Raw genomic sequence first — 21,280 nt, 5'->3', positions numbered from 1 at the left:
ATCTACACGGGTGCCACGGGTTACATGCTTGACGGCCGTCAGAAGGTTCACCCAGTGGGCAGTAAAACTGATATACCTTCCCTGCCCGTGTTTGCTAGACCACGTGTCTGTGGTCAGATGTATCTTGGCACCGACACTGTGTGCCAGAGATACATTCACTTGCCGCTGAACATGGCCATATAGCTCTGGGATGCCCTTCTCTGAGAAATACTTCCTTCCTGGGACCTTCCATTGTGGTGTTCCAATGGCCACAAATTTGCGAAAGGCCTCCGAGTCCACCAGTTTATATGGCAGTAGTTGGCGGGCTATGAGTTCTGACAAGCCAGCCGCCAACCGTTGGGCAAGAGGGTTATCCGGCGTCATCATTTTTTTACGCTCAAACATTAGGCCCACGGAAGCCTGCCTTTTTGCAGAAAAATGTGAGCTTGGCGTGATGGAAGGTGGAGTGGAGGACAATTGTGAGGAGAGAGGAGAAGGAGAAGTAGAAGACGAGGCTGGACGGTGAGAGCCTGCAGTGTGGCTTTGTGTGTTCCGTTGCTCCCACTGGGCTCGGTGATGGCTGCTCATGTGCCTTCTTAAGGCGGTCGTCCCTAGGTGAGTATTGGGCTTACCGCGACTAACGCGTTGACTGCAAAGATTGCAGATGGCAACGCTATTGTCAGCAGCGGACACGTTAAAAAAAGCCCACACTGCGGAGCCATGTGCCGGTGTCCTGGGAGCGCCAGATGTGACCGTACATGGTCGATGACTCGCTCCTGATACATTTGCAGTCTGCTTTGTCCCTGCTGTGCAATGTAAGTCATTGCTGCTTCTCCTCCCTATCTGCTGGTCCATATCTCCCTCTGAACTCCCCTCCTCTTCCTCTCTTGTGGGCACCCACGTGACATCACTAGACACGTCATCATCAACGTCACCTTCCCCACCGCTATAAGTAGAGTAGGCAGCAACACCGGGGACCAACCTCCTCCTTGGGCTGATCTGGGTACTGGCGTCAGACTGCTGAGTAGCGCTTGTTGCTACCTCCTCTTCCTGATCCAATACCAAGAGTGGCTGCGCATCAGAAATGTCCTCTTGATATGGATCGGAAAATAATTCCAGTGACTCAAGCGGAAGGTATGTGGTGGTGGTGGTGGTGGTCGTGTTGTTGGTGGTAGTGTCTTTGGGGGTGCACATAGCAGAGAGTGAAGAAGAGGGTGCAGATCGAGAGGATGAGGAGGGTGCAGAAGAGTAAGGCTGAGCGAGCCACTCAACCAAGTCTGGTGCATCCTTTAAAGTAATTGAACGCACCTTCTGCAACTTCCCACTTTGGCTCAAGCCTGTTGCTCCTGCCCTACCCCTACCACCCCTGCGGAAGGGCCTGCCTCTTCCTCTGCATGTCATTTTTTAAATGACCCTGTGACAAAACTCTTAGTCCCTATACCGCTGAAGGACTGCTGCAGTATAGGTGAGCGGTCAGCAGTGGTGCACGTCAACCCTATCTATTGTGGACCTATAGCGGTCCTTACAGAACAGCAGACTGTACCGCACTCAAGCCTATGTACCGTAGCACCCTATACCAAGTTACCAGTCCTTATAAGAACTTTTGTGGACCAAGCAGGTTGTGTATTAGTGTTTAGCAGACTGTACGTCAGTCCCTATACCGCTGAAGGACTGCTGCAGTATAGGGCAGCGGTCAGCAGTGGTGCACGTCAACCCTATCTATTGTGGACCGATAGCGGTCCTTACAGAACAGCAGACTGTACCGCACTCAAGCCTATGTACCGTAGCACCCTATACCAAGTTACCAGTCCTTATAAGAACTTTTGTGGACCAAGCAGGTTGTGTATTAGTGTTTAGCAGACTGTACGTCAGTCCCTATACCGCTGAAGGACTGCTGCAGTATAGGGCAGCGGTCAGCAGTGGTGCACGTCAACCCTATGTATTGTGGACCGATAGCGGTCCTTACAGAACAGCAGACTGTAACGCACTCAGGCCTATGTACCGTAGCACCCTATACCAAGTTACCAGTCCTTATAAGAACTTTTGTGGACCAAGCAGGTTGTGTGTTAGTGATTAGCAGACTGTACGTCAGTCCCTATACCAATGAAGGACTGCTGCAGTATAGGGCAGCGGTCAGCAGTAGTGCACGGCAACCCTATGTATTGTGGACCGATAGCGGTCCTTACAGAACAGCAGACTGTAACGCACTCAGGCCTATGTACCGTAGCACCCTATACCAAGTTACCAGTCCTTATAAAAACTTTTGTGGACCAAGCAGGTTGTGTGTTAGTGTTTAGCAGACTGTGCGTCAGTCCCTATACCGCTGAAGGACTGCTGCAGTATAGGGCAGCGGTCAGCAGTGGTGCACGTCAACCCTATCTATTGTGGACCGATAGCGGTCCTTACAGAACAGCAGACTGTACCGCACTCAAGCCTATGTACCGTAGCACCCTATACCAAGTTACCAGTCCTTATAAGAACTTTTGTGGACCAAGCAGGTTGTGTATTAGTGTTTAGCAGACTGTACGTCAGTCCCTATACCGCTGAAGGACTGCTGCAGTATAGGGCAGCGGTCAGCAGTGGTGCACGTCAACCCTATGTATTGTGGACCGATAGCGGTCCTTACAGAACAGCAGACTGTAACGCACTCAGGCCTATGTACCGTAGCACCCTATACCAAGTTACCAGTCCTTATAAGAACTTTTGTGGACCAAGCAGGTTGTGTGTTAGTGATTAGCAGACTGTACGTCAGTCCCTATACCAATGAAGGACTGCTGCAGTATAGGGCAGCGGTCAGCAGTAGTGCACGGCAACCCTATGTATTGTGGACCGATAGCGGTCCTTACAGAACAGCAGACTGTACTGCACTCAGGCCTATGTACCGTAGCACCCTATACCAAGTTACCAGTCCTTATAAAAACTTTTGTGGACCAAGCAGGTTGTGTGTTAGTGTTTAGCAGACTGTGCGTCAGTCCCTATACCGCTGAAGGACTGCTGCAGTATAGGGCAGCGGTCAGCAGTAGTGCACGGCAACCCTATGTATTGTGGACCGATAGCGGTCCTTACAGAACAGCAGACTGTAACGCACTCAGGCCTATGTACCGTAGCACCCTATACCAAGTTACCAGTCCTTATAAGAACTTTTGTGGACCAAGCAGGTTGTGTGTTAGTGATTAGCAGACTGTACGTCAGTCCCTATACCAATGAAGGACTGCTGCAGTATAGGGCAGCGGTCAGCAGTAGTGCACGGCAACCCTATGTATTGTGGACCGATAGCGGTCCTTACAGAACAGCAGACTGTACCGCACCCAAGCCTATGTACCGTAGCACCCTAGACAGACCAAGTTACCAGTCCTGATAAAGAGCTTTGTGGAACAAGTGAGTTGTGAATGATTAGCAGACTGCAGCAGAAGGGCAGCAGTCAAGTATAATATTCTTTCTATATTTGGAAGAAAGAATATTATACGTGTACAAGCCTATTACCGTACCACTGATACCAGTCCTGAAAAGAACCTTTGTGGAACTAATAGTAACAGCAAGTCTTTAAAATTATCCTCACTGCCTGACACACTGCTTCCTGCCTGTCCCTATACAAATTGGCAAAAAAGAGTAGGCTGGAACGATTAGCTGGAACAGCTCTTTTGTGGACCTGATAGTAACAGCTAATGATGATGATGATGATGATGATGAAGAAAGACTAATCTGGCTGAGCTGTCCCTAAAATAGCAGCATACAGCGCTCTGTCCCTTTATCTAAACTGACAAAAGAAACTCAGGCTGCTGACCTAACACCTATACCAGTCCTGAAAAGAACTTTTGTGTACCAAATAGCTAGCGTTTTCTCTGTCCCTACTCCACACAGGATCCTTTCCCTACAGTGACAGAAGAAAGAATGTAAAATGGCCACCGGATCGGGTGTATTTATAGGTTAGGGGGAATGTCCAAGTGTCCATGAGCTGTCATGTCTCAATTGGTTGTCCTGTAACACATGATAAACGTGTCACGAAAGGTTAAAGTTCTTGTATACATTAAACACGTAAGTCCGCCGGGGCGAACGACGGAAAAAGGCGTTCGAACCCGCGGACGGCGAAAGTCGGAAATTCGCCGCGAAACGACCGCCGGGCGAACCGTTCGGCCATCACTACTATCAGTCTCTGAAACATTTAATCCAGTCTTTGGTTGTCTTCACCATTTACGATCGTTCTGTGTTCGTTTGGAGTTGGGACTTTGGTGCAACATCCATGCTTTCTGTGGTTCATCTTCACTCCTTTACTTCACAGGACTATTTTGTCAGCTACCAGGGTATAAAATTCCATGTTTCTTCTCTTAAGTAGCTCAGTGCTAATATAGAAGACATTATAAACAACACAGTAGCACAATACAATATTCTACAATACAACTGTAGAGGTAGTCACATTCTTTTAGCAATGTATGTGTCTTGTCATATGTGTGTCTTTATATGTCGTTTTTCATAACTTTTTCATACCATTAAGCCCCATACACACTAAGCCCTTGTACACACGGTCGGACATTCTGACAACCAAATCCGCCGGATTTTGGCAGAAACGGTTGCATGCACACAGTCGGACAAAGTTGTCAGAAAATCCAATCGTACTTAACGTGATGACATTATTTCGTTAGGACGGGACTACATTCAGGCTAGTAGACAATAGCTTTGGTCTAGGAATTTGATCTGAGCATGCATGGCACTTTGTCCGATCGGAATTCTCTACACACAATCAGACAAAGTCCGATCGGATCATGTTGTCGGAAAATTTTATAGCCCAGCTGGAAAACTTGGTCCGTCGGATACTTTGACGGAAACAGGCTGATGGAGCCCACACACTGTCGGATTATCCGACAACACGGTCCTATCGGACATTGTCCATCGGAACGTGTGTACAAGGGCTAACACTATCAGATTTTCTGCTGGTTTTTCCTTCAGATTTACCAGAACCATGTAATGCAAGGGCCTGCCTGATTGCATACAAATTGAAACTCCTAAGGTTTGACATCATATTATAGGATTTGGTAAATCTGAAGGAAAAAATCTGCAGAAAATATGATAGTGTGTATGGGGCTTTAAACTTTTTTCCTTATTAAGATGTACGGTGGGCTGTGAGAGTTTTTTGTTTGGTAAAGCGAGGAGGCGGTTGAGCTAAATTCTGTTTTTTTTATTCTTGAGTTACACATAAAAGCAAATTGGCCATACACTTTGCAAGGGCAATTTCCCTTAGCTTAGAGAATGTGGGAAAACTGTGCTGATTTCTATCATCTAATCATCTGTCAAAGCAAAATAGTCTTTTTCAAAGTGGAACTTCACCCAAAAGGGGAGTTCTGCTATTGTCCCCTCTCCCCTGACACATTGGGAATTTTTTGGGGGTGGAGGGAAGCAGGTACCTGGTTTTGCTGTGAAGCCGTGAGTCAAAGCTGACTGCCCACAATTAAAGTAGGACTATAAGCATACCTTTTTTTTATTTTGGATACAGTAAGGCATGGTTATAAACCCTATCATATTGTTTTTTGCAATCTGTGTCCCATTGGGGAGATTTACCTTCCTGCCCCATAGTCAAAACAGGAAGTGAGAGGAAATCCTTGCAAATTAAGAGAATCCCTTGGGGCTCCCTAGGTCAACAGAATTAGTGTCCCCATTGAAAGATTTCTCTTCTATTACTTTTCTAGGGACAACCCAAAATTTGGAATTTTATTTTGCTTTTACTTTCAATAATAATGGTAAACAAAACAAATAGAGAAGGTGAAAGGGGACACAGACAGCAATAAAATCCTGATAGGTGTTTTAATCCCTCTCCACTCTATCCAAAACAAAACAAAAAGTGTTGCCTTTAGTTTTACTTTAAGATACTGGTATCTGATGACTGATAAAGAAACCGGTTTGGGTGAGAACATTGCAGGATTCCCAGACAGGTGATTGTCTATTTATTAAAAGTCAGTAACTACAATTTTTGTAGCTGCTGACTTTTAATTTTGAAAAATGTGATGTAATCTCCTTTACATGTGAATTTCTATTTTTTTGCAAAGTGAATTTTCACCACATTCACTAAGCTGAGGAAATATTGCCTTGCAAAGTGAAACAGCAGATTTGCCTTTAGAAAATCAACCTCAATGTCTCATAGAAACTCATCTCTAGCTTTGTGTGATTTGTTAACAGATTTTTATTGTGTATTTAGATATAATTATCATTTTAGGAATACCCTGCAATAGGAGATTCCTTTTTATTGAGATACCTCTTAAGGTCTGCTCTCTTCTAAAGGGATTCAGACACTGCAGCTATTCCCATAAGATCAAAGATATGTTTTGGTGGCTATAATGAAAGCTGCCCTATTCTGAAATCAGTCTGAGACTCTGAGATGACACAGTGAAACAAATAGTAATTTCTTAAAGTGGCTCTAAAGGCTGGAATTTTTTTTTACCTTCATGCATTGTACGCATGAAGGTAAAAAACCTGTGTGTGCAGCAGCCCCCTAATGCTTACCTGAGCTCCCTCTCAATCCAGCAATGTGGATGAGAGCATCAACTCTCCAGGGACTCTGATGCCGCGTATACACGATCAGACTATCCGGCGGACAAACCACCGTAAAGTCCGCCGGACTGTCCGAAAGAGCAGACCTGCCCACACACGTGACTTTTCTGGCGGATTATCCGCCGTACTTTTGAAATGAATGGACTTGTCCACACACACGCAGGAAAGTTCGTTCATTTTGAGCGCGGCTCCAGGTAGCTGGGACCAGAAAAGGAAGCGTCGCTGGCCCCGTCACCTGGTATGGAGTTAAAGGGGAAGCCTTTAAACAGCGTGGGGGTCCCCCCTAGGTCCATATCAGACCCTTATCCGAGCACACAACCTGGCCGGTCAGGAAAGGGGGTGGTGACGAGCGCCCCCTCCTGACTCCTGAGCCATACCAGGCCGCGTGCCCTCAACATGGGGGGTGCTTTGGGGAAGGGGGGGCTGTGCGGCCCACCCACCCCAAAGCACCTTGTTCCTATGTTGATGAGGACAAGGGCCTCTTCCCGACAACCCTGGCCGTTGCTTGTCGGGGTCTGTGGGCGAGGTGCTTATCGGAATCCGTGAGCCCCCTTTAATAAGGCGGCCCCCGGATACCGGCCCCCCACCCTATGTGAATGAGTATGCGGTATAATGTACCCTACCCATTCACCTGTGAAAAAAATGTAAAAAAAAAAAAACAAACAAGGGTTAAAAATAGTTTATTGCACAGCTCCGGGGGTCTTCTTCCGTCTTCGGGGGTCTTCTTGCCGGACTCCTCCGCTATCTTCTGCTCTTTTGCTAGCTCTTTTACTAGCGGAGGAGCCCGGCTTTCTTCTTCCGACTTCGGGGGTCTTGTCCCCCTCTTTGGGGGTCTTGTCCCCTCTTCAGTTCTTCTTGCCGGGCCTCCGCACCTTCTTCTAGCTCTTTTACAAGCGGTGGCCCGGTCTTCTATCGCCGCCGCCTTCTGTTCTTCTGTTCTTCTGCTCTTCTCTTCTTGAGCTGTTACCTCGACGCTGTCTCTGGCCACAATGACAGGCTCGCGGCATGCGGCGACTTATATAGGAACATCGCCGGATGATGTCCCCGCCCATTATGATGTCCCAGTCCCAGAGGATGCTGAGACTGTGACATCATAATGGGCGGGGACATCATCTGGCAATGTCCCTATATAAGTCGCCGCACGCCGCGTGCCTGTCATTGTGGCCAGATACAGCGACGAGGTAACAGCTCAAGAAGAGAAGAACAGAAGAAGAGAAGAACAGAAGGCGGCGAGGCCCCCCTTCCCCAAAGCACCCCCCCATGTTGAGGGCACGCGGCCTGGTATGGCTCAGGAGGGGGGGGGGCGCTCGCTCGTCCCCATCCCCTTTACTGACCGGCTGGGTTGCGTGTTTGGATAAGGGTCTGATATGGACCTAGGGGGGACCCCCACGTTGTTTTTTCGGCGTAGGACTTCCACTTTAACTCCATACCAGGTGACGGGGCCAGCGACGCTTCCTTCGCTGGTCCCGGCTACCTGGAGCCGCACTCAAAATGAACTGACTTTTCTCCGTACGGCGGACTAGCACACACACAGCCATATTGTCCGCCGGACTGCGAGTCCGGCAGACATATTTTGGTGCAAAACTACTTTCTTAGTCCGCCGGACTTTTGTGTTAAAAAATTCCGGTGAAGCCCACACACGGGGGGATTGTCTGGCGGACTCGAGTCCGCCAGACTTTTCCACTGGATTGTTTGATCGTGTGTACGCGGCATCACTCCTCGTTGGCGAAGACAGCAGTGGGGAACCATTGGCTCTCGCTGCTTTCAATCACAACCAGTGAGCCAATGAGGAGAGAGAGAGGGTGGGGCCGAGCCATGGCTCTGTCTCAGAATGTACACACAGAGCAGTGGCTCAGGAGCATGCCTGCTTGGGTACCCCCATTGTAAGCTGTTTGCTCTGGGGACATTCGACGGTAGGGAGGGGACCCAAGAAAAGAAGGATCAGTCTGCTCTGTGCAAAACCGATGCACAGAGCAGGTAAGTAAAACAAAAAAAAATGTTTTGCCTTTAATATCACCTTAAAAAGAAATTTATGGATATGCAGAAAAGTTGGCTAAAATCCTTGCAATGTATACAGATCAGCTAGAGTGGGTGTTTTGGCATTGAGATTGAATGCACATTGTAGTGTTATACCAAACACATTGCCTGATCATGCTTTGATACTTTTTTTTTTGCACAAAATAGGTCCTTTTATTTTTAGTATTCCCCTTCATTGAATGGGAGGATAGCATACAATATTTTACAGACAATATATAAACATGGTGTACAGAATCAACAATAACTTAAGGTCACTAATCAAAACAATGTAAAAAAAAAATACTGTATAATTTTATGTGGCTACCGATTCAAAATAATTTATTTCTGGGCCCCAGATACAAACTGCAGATATTGCACTATTCAGTTACTCTTGTATCAGTATTATTTTCCTGTACCCCACCCACCCCTTAAAAAAAAAAAAAAAGTACAAAATAACGTGCAGCTTGTACCATTAAGCATTAACCCTCTTTGCAGCCAAATCGCCAGAATAAATTCCTAATGAAGGATCATGTTTTACCATTGGGCGCAAACCCCAGCAAGCATTTCTTTTTTTCTGATCTAATTTCAACCGTCACGCGGTGAAGTCAACTATGCCTGTCCCCTTGACCTTTTTTTTTTTTTTTTGTTCAACTCTGATTTTATTGAAAATATTACATTTACATAACAAAAACATTATCCATATGATAAAAACATACCACATTACAATAATGTATAAAAATAGGACATATTACATTTAAACATATGCCAACACCCTGCAGGAGTCCCTACAAAAAGGGAGGGGGGGGGGGGAGGAAATAACACTAGGGACAGTTTACTCATCAATAAACTCATATGTTATAAAAAAAAACACATGGTGATACTTTAGACCAGCCTTTCTCAATCTTTTTAACACAGGGGAACCCTGGAAATAGTTCTCTGGTCTCGGGGAACACCTGCTAAAAATTACAAATCTACAACTCATGATATATTAGTGTGATGGTCATTGTGAAGAATTACCTCCTTACAGATAGCTAAAAAGATCAATGGTGTCAGTGGGAACTTAGTGGGAATAAATAAATAAATAAATAAATAAATAATAAAATATAAATAAAACTACCAGAAATAGCTACACAGACCAAAATCAGATCGCTCAACCCAGCAATGAAACAACTTCATGTCCTATCGCCAAACCATATATAGATTCTGCAATTCAAGGGATTCCCTTAACACCTTCCAAGGGAGCCAAATTTGGCAACATTGTTCATAAGTGTCCAATTCCTGTGACAAACGAGTCTCCATCATCTTGATATTGTCCATCTCTGAAACCCACTCAATCAACAATAGAGCATACGCCGACTGTCAATGACATGTTATAACTGCTCTTGCAGCTGTCAACCAATGCCTTATAAGGCCTTTTTAAATGGTTTTATATGGGCCGGGTAAGATAGATAGCAAAGTAATTTGTGGCGTGTGTTTGGAATAGTTACTCCGTATGCATGAGTATGAAGCTGGAGTATCATATTCCAAAAATGATGTACAGATGGACATTCCCACCAGATATGCAATAGCAAACCCTTAACGGAGTGACAGCGCCAACAAAGGTCTGAGACATTTGGATATATCCGGCGAAGCAACAGCAGGCATCTATACCAATGAGAAAGAAGTTTGAAATTAATCTCATGTGACTTACTATGTGTAAGGATAAATGCTTTTTCCCATTCTTCTGATTTAATTTGCAAGTTCAAGTCCACACTCCACTTATTTGTAAACAGGCCCAGACTGGAATGAAAAATAGGCCCGGGCATTTTAAACTGAGCAGCGGGGGGGGGGGGGGGGTATAGGCATTTGCGGGGGCTGTTAGTAACAGGATTTGGGGTTCCAGGATGTGTGGTTACAGTAACTTTTTTAGTTTAATGTGACAGATTTGGGCCAAAGCCATATATAATGGAGTACTTACAAAGCCAGTTATTAAGAAAAACTCCTTTATAACTGGCTCTATATTGTTTTTATAACTGGCTCTATGAGTATTATATTACAACTGGCTTTGTGAATACTGCAATGCCAGTTATACAGCATTACACACAGAGCCAGTTATAAAGCATTGCTCCCATAGCCATATATAAAGGAGTATTGGTTTATAACTGGCTTTTTGAGTATTACTTTAAGACCCCTTTTACACTGGGGCATTTTTCAGGAGCTTGTGGGCTAAAAATAGCGCCTGTAAAGCTCCTGAAAAAAGCCTCCCCTGCAACCCCAGTGTGAGAGCCTGACTGCTTTCATACTGGGGTGGTGTGCTTGCAGGATGTTAGAAAAAGTCCTGCAAGCAGCGTCTTTTGGGCGAAGTGGGATCGGTGTATACACTACTCCTCCACCGCCCCTGCTCATTTGAATCAATGGGCACTGCTGCTGAAGCACCTACAAAGCACTTGGCAGTGGCGCTTTTAAACCTTTATTCCGCCGCTAGTGGGGGTTAAAAGCTCAGTATAACATAGCTCAGTATAAGCTCAGGCAGTATAACAAAAAAACATTGGCAGGCAAAATACAAAAAAAAAAATATTGGCAGGTTTGCATAGTGTCACTTACCTTTCAGTCCAGCTCCTCCCCCTTCACAGTCACATGACCTGACTTGTTCATTTTCTCTGTGCTATGCTGAATAGGAGACTGGTTGGCCATGGAGCCGGCTGTGCTGAGCAGCACCAACACAAGGAACAGCCTGGCTGCTGAAGCGTGGGGACCCAGGACTCTGCCAGAAAGAAATGCGGCCGTCTCTGCGGAGCTGGGCACAGAGGTGGCCACAGAGAGGTCGGCTGCAGATGAGCAGGGCCAGCCCCAGCAGCTGAGACCTGGGATGGAAGACTCTGACATGACATGCGGCATGTGCTTGGTGTGCCCTATGGCCAGTCCAGGCCTGTTTGTCAACTCCAGGAGGCATGGATGGAGTCTAATGCCCCGTACACTTGATCGGACATTCCGACAACAAAATTCATGCATTTTTTTGACAGATGTTGGCTCAAACTTGTCTTGCATGCACACGGTCACACAAAGTTGTAGGAATTTCCAAACATCAAGAACGTGGTGGCGTCCGACATGTATGATGGCACAGGAAAGAGTAAGTTCAATATCAAGTGAGCCACCCTTTTGGGCTCCTTCCGCGAATCTTGCGTTAGTAGAAGTTTGGTGACAGACGATTCGCACTTTTCAGCCTCCTGCTTTTACGATCGTTACTACTCTTCAGTTTGTGCTTGTGGGTTTGAATTTCTATTACAATTTTCACTGCGTTCTTGTCCACTCGTATCTGATTTTCAGCTCTGGCCTTTCTGTTTTACAGTGCTTTCTGTTAGTTCATTCAGACCAGCCGACCGTTTTGAAGCCATGAGGACCCTCACCCCGGACCAGAGGGTTTATAACTACCATCTGGCCAGAGCCAGAAGAGAGGTGGAGAACGCTTTTGGGATAATGGCCAGCTGGTTCCGCCTATTACTTACACCAATCAACATGGCGGATTATAAACCTGACCATATAATCCTTGCATGCTGCATTCTACACAGCTCTTTAAGGAGAAATTCAATGAACTATGTGGCCTCAGTTGGGCCTGAGGCTGGACTTCAACAAGAAACCCTGACGGCGCTTGAAGCTGGCCATCCTGGTTTGCCCCCCCAAAGCGCCCGCAAAGTAAGACAGAAGTATTCACCCAACCTCCTTGATCAATAGTATTCCCTATAGCCAATATTTGCGTTTAAAGCGGAATTGTAGCAAAAACTCTGACTTTCAATCAGCAGCTGATGATCTTTACCAAAGACTAAGAAAAAGAGGATACAGCCATAAATGTTTGAAACAAGCCTATAACCGTGTTAAACCTAAAATTAGAACCTCTCTTATTTTTTCTACCCGATGTTCCAACACAAATGATTCGGTTAGGATTATTACTCGCTATTCCAACCAGCATCGCAAGTTTAAGGAAATTCTACATAAGTTTTGGCCACTCCTTCTAGCTGACCCTACCACCAAGAAATATATTAAAGATTTCCCCGAAGTCACTTTAAAAAGAGTTCCTTCTCTCAAAGACAAACTAGTGCATAGTCACTTTGAACAAACAAAGTCAAATATTAAAAAAGTAATTAATGGCACCTTTCCATGTGGCCATTGTGACGTTTGCTGTTATGTCAACTCACATACCAAATTTAAACTACCAAATGGCAAATGGCACTCCACCAGACATCGAGTCACATGTCAAACACAGGGCGTTATATATCTTGCCCGCTGCCTCTGCGGCGGATTCTATGTAGGCAAAACAAAGCGACAATTTTGTATTAGAATCAAGGACCATATCAAACCTATTATTAAAAAGAAAATGGAGACGGCCATCAGTCGGCACGTTGGCCTCTTCCATGCCTTTAATCCCAAATTTATTACTTTCTCCGCACTTGAACACATTCCTCTTGATTTGAGAGGGGGCAGTGTGGACAATATTCTACTTCAGCATGAAGCTGAATGGATTTTTAATTTAAGGGCTACAACTCCACCTGGCTTTAATGAAAACTTAAGCTTTAAACCGTTTTTGTGAAATATATATATATATCTTTCAAATTTTTTTTTTTTTCTCCTTTTTCCCTGGTCCTTTAGTTCTGTTGACCGCCCCTCTGAGAGGTGAATATGTGAGGGTTTTTCCCCTCCCCCCTCCTTTCCCCCTTTTTTTTTTCTATTATTGTTCAATTTGCAATACGTATGTATTGATTTGTTTGTAACCAACTGTGATAATAATTATAGTAATACATTATTGTAATATCTATATGTTATGTGTTCACGGTATTATGATGTGCAGCTTCAGAGAAAAAATCTCTCTCTTTATGATTAATTTTTTTTTTTTTTTTGTTGTTTTTTATTATTTTTCACCTTCTATTTTAGTTTTTATTCCATTATGATTTTTTCCTTTTTTCTTCTCTTTCTTTTTCCTTTTCTTTTCCCACCACAACCGTCCACCCCTTTGGTTCCCCATCAGTGCTGTTCGCACGGACGCCCGGGGGCATAGGCGCCTTGTGTGCCGCTGCCCCTTTTCAGCGCTGCGACGCTCCCCTTCGATCGGTCGGAAGGACTGGCCATTTTTTGGTCACTCCTTTCCGACCTGCTTTTTCCATCGTTTCTGCCTCTCTATGCCCGACCGGGCGGGTGGATTGGTGGTCACGTTCGTGTATGCCGTCGCCTCCTACGGAGGACGGCGATTAAGGCATTGTTCGTTCCCCTCTCTCCCCCGCCCACCGGCTTGAGGCATTATGGGACTTGTAGGCCTATTCAGTCTCGTCCCACTGGTGAGCATGTGCAATAGCGCTCCTTTTGTCCGCATCAGGCCGACTACGCAAAACGCCGGCTTGATGGCGGGGCTTATAAAAAGCCAGCGTGACACCGTCATTCCTTGCTGGCTGCAGCCAAGGGTGACGCCTGATCTTTCAGACTTCGTATTTCTTAGTAAGTTGACTGCTATATTTTTCTACACTTATTATAGCCGATCTTTCCCATTTTTTGAACCCGATCTTTTTTTATTGATTTTTGACCTCCCACACTTGGGCTATTGCCATGTTGTTTTTTTATCATTTCCGCATTGACTCTCTAGCTTAGAACTCTATGCTCTGGGATGTCATTGTTTAACTCCCAGTGTGTGTTCATATGCCTGAATGTCTGTGTTTCTATAACACTTAGATGTCTATGCATGCACCCCTATGTAGATATATCTGTATCCTATCTACCCATTTATTCTAACGTTCGTTTTTGTTTTTCTTTCAATTGGCCGCCCAGTTGGTACTTTCGTGCAGGTGTGTCTCCTTAAGTGCTCAATTTTCAATACGTGCGCCCTTATTTTTACAACTATCTAACTCATGTAAGTAATATATCTGAAATTAAAATACCTTTGTATTATTTTTTCTTAATTTTTGTACTTCAGAGGGTTTTTACCCATTTAGGTTGATCTAATTTAGCAACCTTTATACTGAGTCATTTATCAAAGAACTCTTAATTACCCTAAAATCCAAAAATTCTAGTTTCATTGTACACTTTCTTGTTATTAGCTATCCTGGGCTGGTTTTTATGCCCCCTGCGATTCAGCGCTGCTGCGGCTAACCCCTGAGGTGGACAATTCCCCTACTTTACCATCTACGTAGTGGTTTAAGGTGGGTGTGATATGTGTGTTTTTTTTTTGTTTCTCTCATGTCTGCACTTATGACTTTTGTGATATATTTCATTACTAAATTATTTTGTATTTTTGGTTTAGATACTGTTCAAACATTCACACATCCCCTGAAGAAGCAACTTAATGCGAAACATGTTGGGACTATGTGTGTTTGACAAGAGCGACCACTGTATTGTATTATCCTGTATTTTTTAAGCAGAATTTGCTACTGATTTTAACTTGAAACTTAATACATTTTTGTATTACAAATTTTGTACTTTAATTAATTATACTTGTTATTTAGCACCGCTAAAATCCCTAACTTCCCTTCCTGTCTTTTGATTCATGTTTAAGACAGAAGTATGTTGAGTACTTTGCAGGTGGGGGGCCATTTATATGCCAGAAACTGATTAAGAAACCTTTTAACCTAAATTGTTGAAATTAAACTGAAAGAATATTTCCTTTGATTTACTGACTGTATCTTTTAGCTGTCTCCTAGGTTCTCCAATGGGCTTATCTTTTTGGACATTTTCTTCAATAGTACAAATGTAATTTATTTGATACATGAGGTGACAATCTCTTCAGCGAAATATTATTATGTTGTGGGAATGCTACACACACCTTGTTTTTGTTGTTAAAGCGGAGGTCCACCCTAAAGTGGACCTTCCGCTCATTGGATTCCTCCCCCCCTCCGGCGCCACAATTGGCACCTTTCAGGGGGGAGGGGGGTGCAGGTACCTGTACAGTACAGGTATCTGCACCCACTTCCGGGATAGCTCTCTGCGGAAATGGGCGTAGATTACGCCCCTTTCTGAAAGTCCCCCACTGCCTGCTGGGAAACACACAGATCCCAGAGGCAGCGAGTCCATCCTTATTGCGCAGCGCGACTCGCGCATGCGCAGTAGGGAACCGGGAAATGAAGCCGAAAGGCTCCACTTCCTGATTCCCATACCCAAGATGGCGGCGGCAGCACCCGAGAGACGATCGAGAGATCGGCTTCGGGTGCCGACATCGCGGGCGCGCTGGACAGGTAAGTGTCACTATTTTAAAAGTCAGCAGCTGCAGTATTTGTAGCTGCTGGCTTTATAAAAAAAAAAAAAAAACGCGGACTCCCGGCGGACTCCCGCTTTAATGTATGTAATGCATTACTGACAAAAATATTCATCATTTTCAGCACCATGAATTAATTTTGTGGAGTCATGAAAATGGCATGATTGTGGCAAATTAGAAAGCATTGTGGGTGTTATTTACTAAAGGAAATTCCACTTTTCACTCCAAGTGCACTTAGAAGTGCACATGAAACTGCACTTGTAGTGCAAAGTGGGGTTGCCTTTAGTAAATAACCCCCATTGCCACTGTAAATACCAACTTTTACTCCAAAAACTGCTTTTGATCATTGAAAGAAGAAGTCACACATTGTTGAGTAGAAAACTTTTTACTCAAAGCACATTTACATGTGCGTTTAGAAAAGTGTTTTTGAACAAACCAACATCTTTGGTGTATAACATTATTTTTTGTCACATTAATTAGAAATAGCCAATATCAGACATGAGTATGTCCAAACTGTGTTGATATTGCCTTCATCAGATGGGGTGATGTCACCCCTGTAAAAGCCAAATTTTGAAGATGCACACAAATTGGGATTCAAAATGGGGATTTTCCTCCTGATCCCATGGCTAATGTCAAAATGTGCTAGCTCCCATCATGGGGGATCAATGGACGTGTTTTGGGGGTGCAATCCCTTCCTCTCAGCTACTTTATTAGCGAGGAAGGGGTTGCACCCACAAAACACGTACATTGATATCCCCTGATGGCAGATAGCACATGTTGACACACTGTGTGCATCTTCAAAATTTGGCTTTTAAAATACTTAAAAAAAAATTAAGCCAAAAATACACGAAAAAAAGGGTTACATTTTTGTGTGTTTTAGATTCTCCCTAAAACATCAATGATCTACATTTTTTATCATTGATGTTTTGCTTTAGATTTTCTAAATAGCGATTGCACCCCATTCTCTCCCAGATGAGGATCTGGGCACTTTCACTGGTGAAATTAGATTCTTCTTCCAAAACATCCACATCACCTAAAAAAAAAACACACTATGTATTATAAATATGCAGGAACAGATATCTTACCTGAAGCTGTGGTCTCAGATACTCACCTATTGTGATGCCAATTTTGCACACTTCCAAAACATCTCCCTCCTCATCCTCTGCTTGTGTTTTGGTGACTTCCCCTTCTTTCGAAGGTGGGGGTCCCTGGTGTCCTCAGACGTCCCACATTTTTTCTCCCGTATGAGAATAGAAAAATGTATACATAGCACACAGATATTGGAGGGCAGAAATAGGAATATGAAACATTGTTTGGAAGTGTCGTAAAATTGTCTGTTGTGGCAGAGTTCCAAGCTGAAGACATTTTTACTTCAGTTCCAAAGCTGGAATACTTCCCTTTTTAGTACAAGTTTCATACATGGAGAGACCCCTAGTATCCAGAGGCACTCAGTAGCTGTTTACACATCTGGACTCAGGAGCACTTGTGTGGGACACCCTAAAAAGTTTGATTCTGGTGTCCCACACTAGTGCTCCTGAGTCCAGATGTGTAAACAGCTACTGAGTGTCCACTGCTTACACTAAATCAAGTTTGCATTTCATTCTAGTTACAAACCCATCTAGACAACAAACTTATTTTATTACAAATAGGCATGAACAAATGTAGTTAACCTGTATCTGCCTAAAACATCTTATAAGTGGGCGAACGAATGATGTTTCCTACGACCAATTACTGTGCCCATAAACATGAAAGTTGCCATTTTAAAATGTACAACAGTAAAGAAAAGCACATGGAGCAGCATGAATGTTAAGAAGAAGAATAGGAACACATGACAAAATACTTACTTTTTTCCTCCGGGATCGGTAAGTTCGGGGCTCCGGCCTTTTGTCCTTGCACCTATTGTCTCTCCGCCATGTGCTCTCCCACTGCGCTGAAAGACAAGGGGCAGGGAATAGACTAGAAAGAATGTCAGGGGTGGACTGAGTTTCACGCATGCGCAGTGTATATAAAACAGAACGCGCATGCGTCGTACGTATGATCTGTGAGTGGGGGACGAAGTAACGGAAGCGACGATTGTTATAATGAAGGTACAATTTTAAGTTGGTGCATCAGTGGCCTATACTGCTTATAGATTGAGGCCTATATTGGGTCAAGATTAGGAGAGTTTCGCCTGACATTAGGGTTTGTCTTGTGTTGTGTCTTGCAGAGAAAATTGATCTATTCAACGATAAGGACTTCATTTCCATATTCACTGATATGTACAGGGAGGTGCCCTTTCTGTGGCAGGTAAACCACCCCTTTTTTAACAATAAACCAAAGAGGAAGGCAGCATTGGATCAATTTCTGGAATTTGTGAAGCCGGTGATCCCCACGGCAGAAATCCCCTATTTGAAGGCCCTAATTGGTGGCATATTAGGAAGCTCAAAAAGGTCCAGGATTCCCTGAGATCAGGAGCTGCAGCAGATGAAATTTATGTACCCAGGTTGTGGTACTATGACAGACTGCATTTCTTGGCAGGCCAGACTGAACCTGGGCCAGCACTCTCCAGTCTTCCTTCAAGGCTTCCTTCCCCCCCAGCTGAGTCTTCCATTGACCAACCTGGGCCTTTCAGGAAGCCACATGTGGAGGAGCCCAGCTTGAGTCACGTATGGAATTCACAAAAATATTTCTAGTTGTCAAATTAATGATGTTAAATATATGTTAGTTTTGATAACTAATTTCTGATTTCCGAAAGTGTTTTACATATCAATAGACAGTAGTGGCCATGAATGATTGTGACAAGAATGAAAAATGCTGGGGTCAGAATGATAGTCTTTTCTATTTATTAAATTCAATTTGCAACAGTCATGAGCTGAAAATTGTGTGTGATTGACAAATCAAAAACTAAAACTATGTCCCTTTTTCACACACAAGAAAGCCTCAGCCAGGAGGAGGCTGTGGAAAGTGGCAGCCAGGAGGTGGCAGGGGTAAGTGGCAGCCAGGAGGTGGCCGGGCCCAGTAGCCTGCCCAAATCCCAGGTCACTCCCCTTGGCCTTCCACAAAAAAGTGACAGGAAGAGGAGTAACCTGAAGGAGGCAGCAATTGGCCTATTTCTGAAGGCTACTGCTGCCCTCAGAACCCCCCCCCCCCCCCCCAGTGTTCAAGAGGACTATGCCTACTTAAAAGCCTGCAAAAGGCTGGAAATGGAGGAGGGCCAACGCCTCTTATGTGAGGAAGTGATCTTGCAATCCCTAAATAAGGTGTTGAGGGGCGAACTCACAAGCCAAAGCCACATTTGTGAGTTGAACCATGGCCCTCCTCCTCCACCTCCTGCCACACCTCCAACACCAGAGCCACAGCCTGGAAGGAAGTATGTAAGGAAGACCAGAGAGTGATTGCCTGGGTTCAGTCTGGTCTGACAAAAGATGCAGGCTGTGGTATGACCACAGCCAGGAGACAGATATGTCATCTGCTGCTGTTCCTGATCTCTTGTAGTCCTGGACCAGATTGTGCTCACTATTATATGGACTCCTCAGGCCACCAATTTTGACTGTAAAAATAATAGATGTGTGCCCTGGGGTACAAAGGCTTTTTACATTTCACCAGTTTCTCCAGCGTTGCCTTCCTCTTTATTTTGTTATGACCCAGAATAAATTGATATTTATTTTGCACAAATACTTGCCTATGTGTTTTACTTCAAAAATGACAGTTTGTTTGTGAGTAGGCAGGCACATTTCTAAAATACAAGGTCAAATTAACAAGGGACACCAACCAACCTCCTTGAGGTAAAAAAAATAAAAGATGATAATGGTGTTGTGGAAACTTGACACACAAAACGAGAAATAATATTATGAAGAGCACTAGAAAAAAAATGCAGATCTTGATAAAAACAAAACAAAAACAAACAAAAAAAACAAAAAAAAGTATTATGGAGCTCTGACAAAAAAATAAATAATATTATTTATGAGATCACGAGAAATTATAAAGAAAGAAGTTTGTGAGAACTCTGTGTGAATATGAGAAGCAAAACAACTTCATTATTCTAGCATTCTAAAGAAGAAGAGAATGCGCTGCATTAAAATATTTAATTTTTGCAGCGTGATGAATGTGCAGTGTCCATTACGAACGCTAGTTTTACCAGACCGAGCTCTTCTGTCTCATAATTTATTCTAAGCATGCGTGGCACTTTGTGCGTCGGAATTGTGTACATACGATCGGAATTTATGCAAACGGATTTAGTTGTTGGAAAATTTGAGAACCAGATCTCAAATTTTGTGTGATGGAAATTCCGATGGAAACTGTCCGGTTGTCGGAATTTCCAACAACAGGCTCCGATCGCACATTTTACATCGGAAAGTCTGACCGTATGTACGTGGCATAAGAACAATGCCCTGTACACATGGTCAGACATTCTGATGATAAAATCTGTCTGATTTTTTCCCGAAGGATTTTAGTCTAATCTTGTCTTGCATACACACGGTCGCACAAAGTTGTCGGAAAATCCAAACGTTCAGAACGAGGTGACGTACAACATGTACATCGGAGCTATAAAGAGGCCAGTAGCCAATAGCCTTTGTCTCATAATTTGGTCTGAGCATGCGTGGCACTTTGTCCGTCGGAATTGTCTACACACGATCGGAATTGAAATAATCAGGTTTTGTTGTTGGAAAATTTTAGCTCCAGCTCTCAAACTTTGTGTGTCGGAAATTCAGACGGGAAAAGTCTGATGGAGCCCACACATGATCGGATTTTCCGACAACACGATCCGATCACACATCTTCCATCGGAAAGTCAGACCATGTGTACACGGCATTAGAACCCTATACACTGCAGACAGAATGTGCCCTTGTATAATATCTTGTAACAGAAGAGACTCAAAGGTATCTGGCTCCCTAATGAATACACCCCTAGAAGGAAAGGAGAAAAGAAAAGCGGATAGTTGCAAAGGATTTGAGAAATTTGACGATTTGACACCTTACTCCATAACAAGAAATGTCTCTGTGCTGCTGCCGGAGGGAACCCTGGGTTACTGAACAGGACATCATTAATCCCACTTTAGGAGAAAGTCCTAACTGGGTTTGCAATTTATCCCAAATAATTAGTAAATGTGCTGTAAGAAAAGATAAAGAAGAAAGGGGACCATGGACAGAGATATCTAGCCAGGGAAGCACCTGGAGATCAAAAGGGGCAATTGATTGTTCTATGTTTACCCATTGTTTAAGGCAGGGGTCTCAAACTGGCGGCCCTCCAGCTGTTGCTAAACTACAAGTCCCATGAGGCATTGCAAGGCTGACATTTACAAGCATGACTCCCACAAGCAGAGGCATGATGGGACTTGTAGTTTCTCAACAGCTGGAGGGCCGCCAGTTTGAGACCCCTGGTTTAAGGTGAGAATGTGAGAATGATGGAACCAGTTTACTAGTCTAATTAATACCGCTGCAACGTGATAATAATATAGGTCCGGTGCCCCTACATCCTCCTTTGCTTTAGGGAGAGATAGGATTCTCCTTTGTAATCTAGGTCTATTACAACCCCAAATATACCTTGTGAAAGCAG

The sequence above is a fragment of the Lithobates pipiens genome, unplaced genomic scaffold (assembly GCF_037356315.1).
Source record: "Lithobates pipiens isolate NorthernLeopardFrog02 unplaced genomic scaffold, aLitPip1_a1.2 Scaffold_19, whole genome shotgun sequence".
Lineage (NCBI taxonomy): Eukaryota > Metazoa > Chordata > Amphibia > Anura > Ranidae > Lithobates > Lithobates pipiens.
This window is presented reverse-complemented; position numbering follows the sequence as displayed.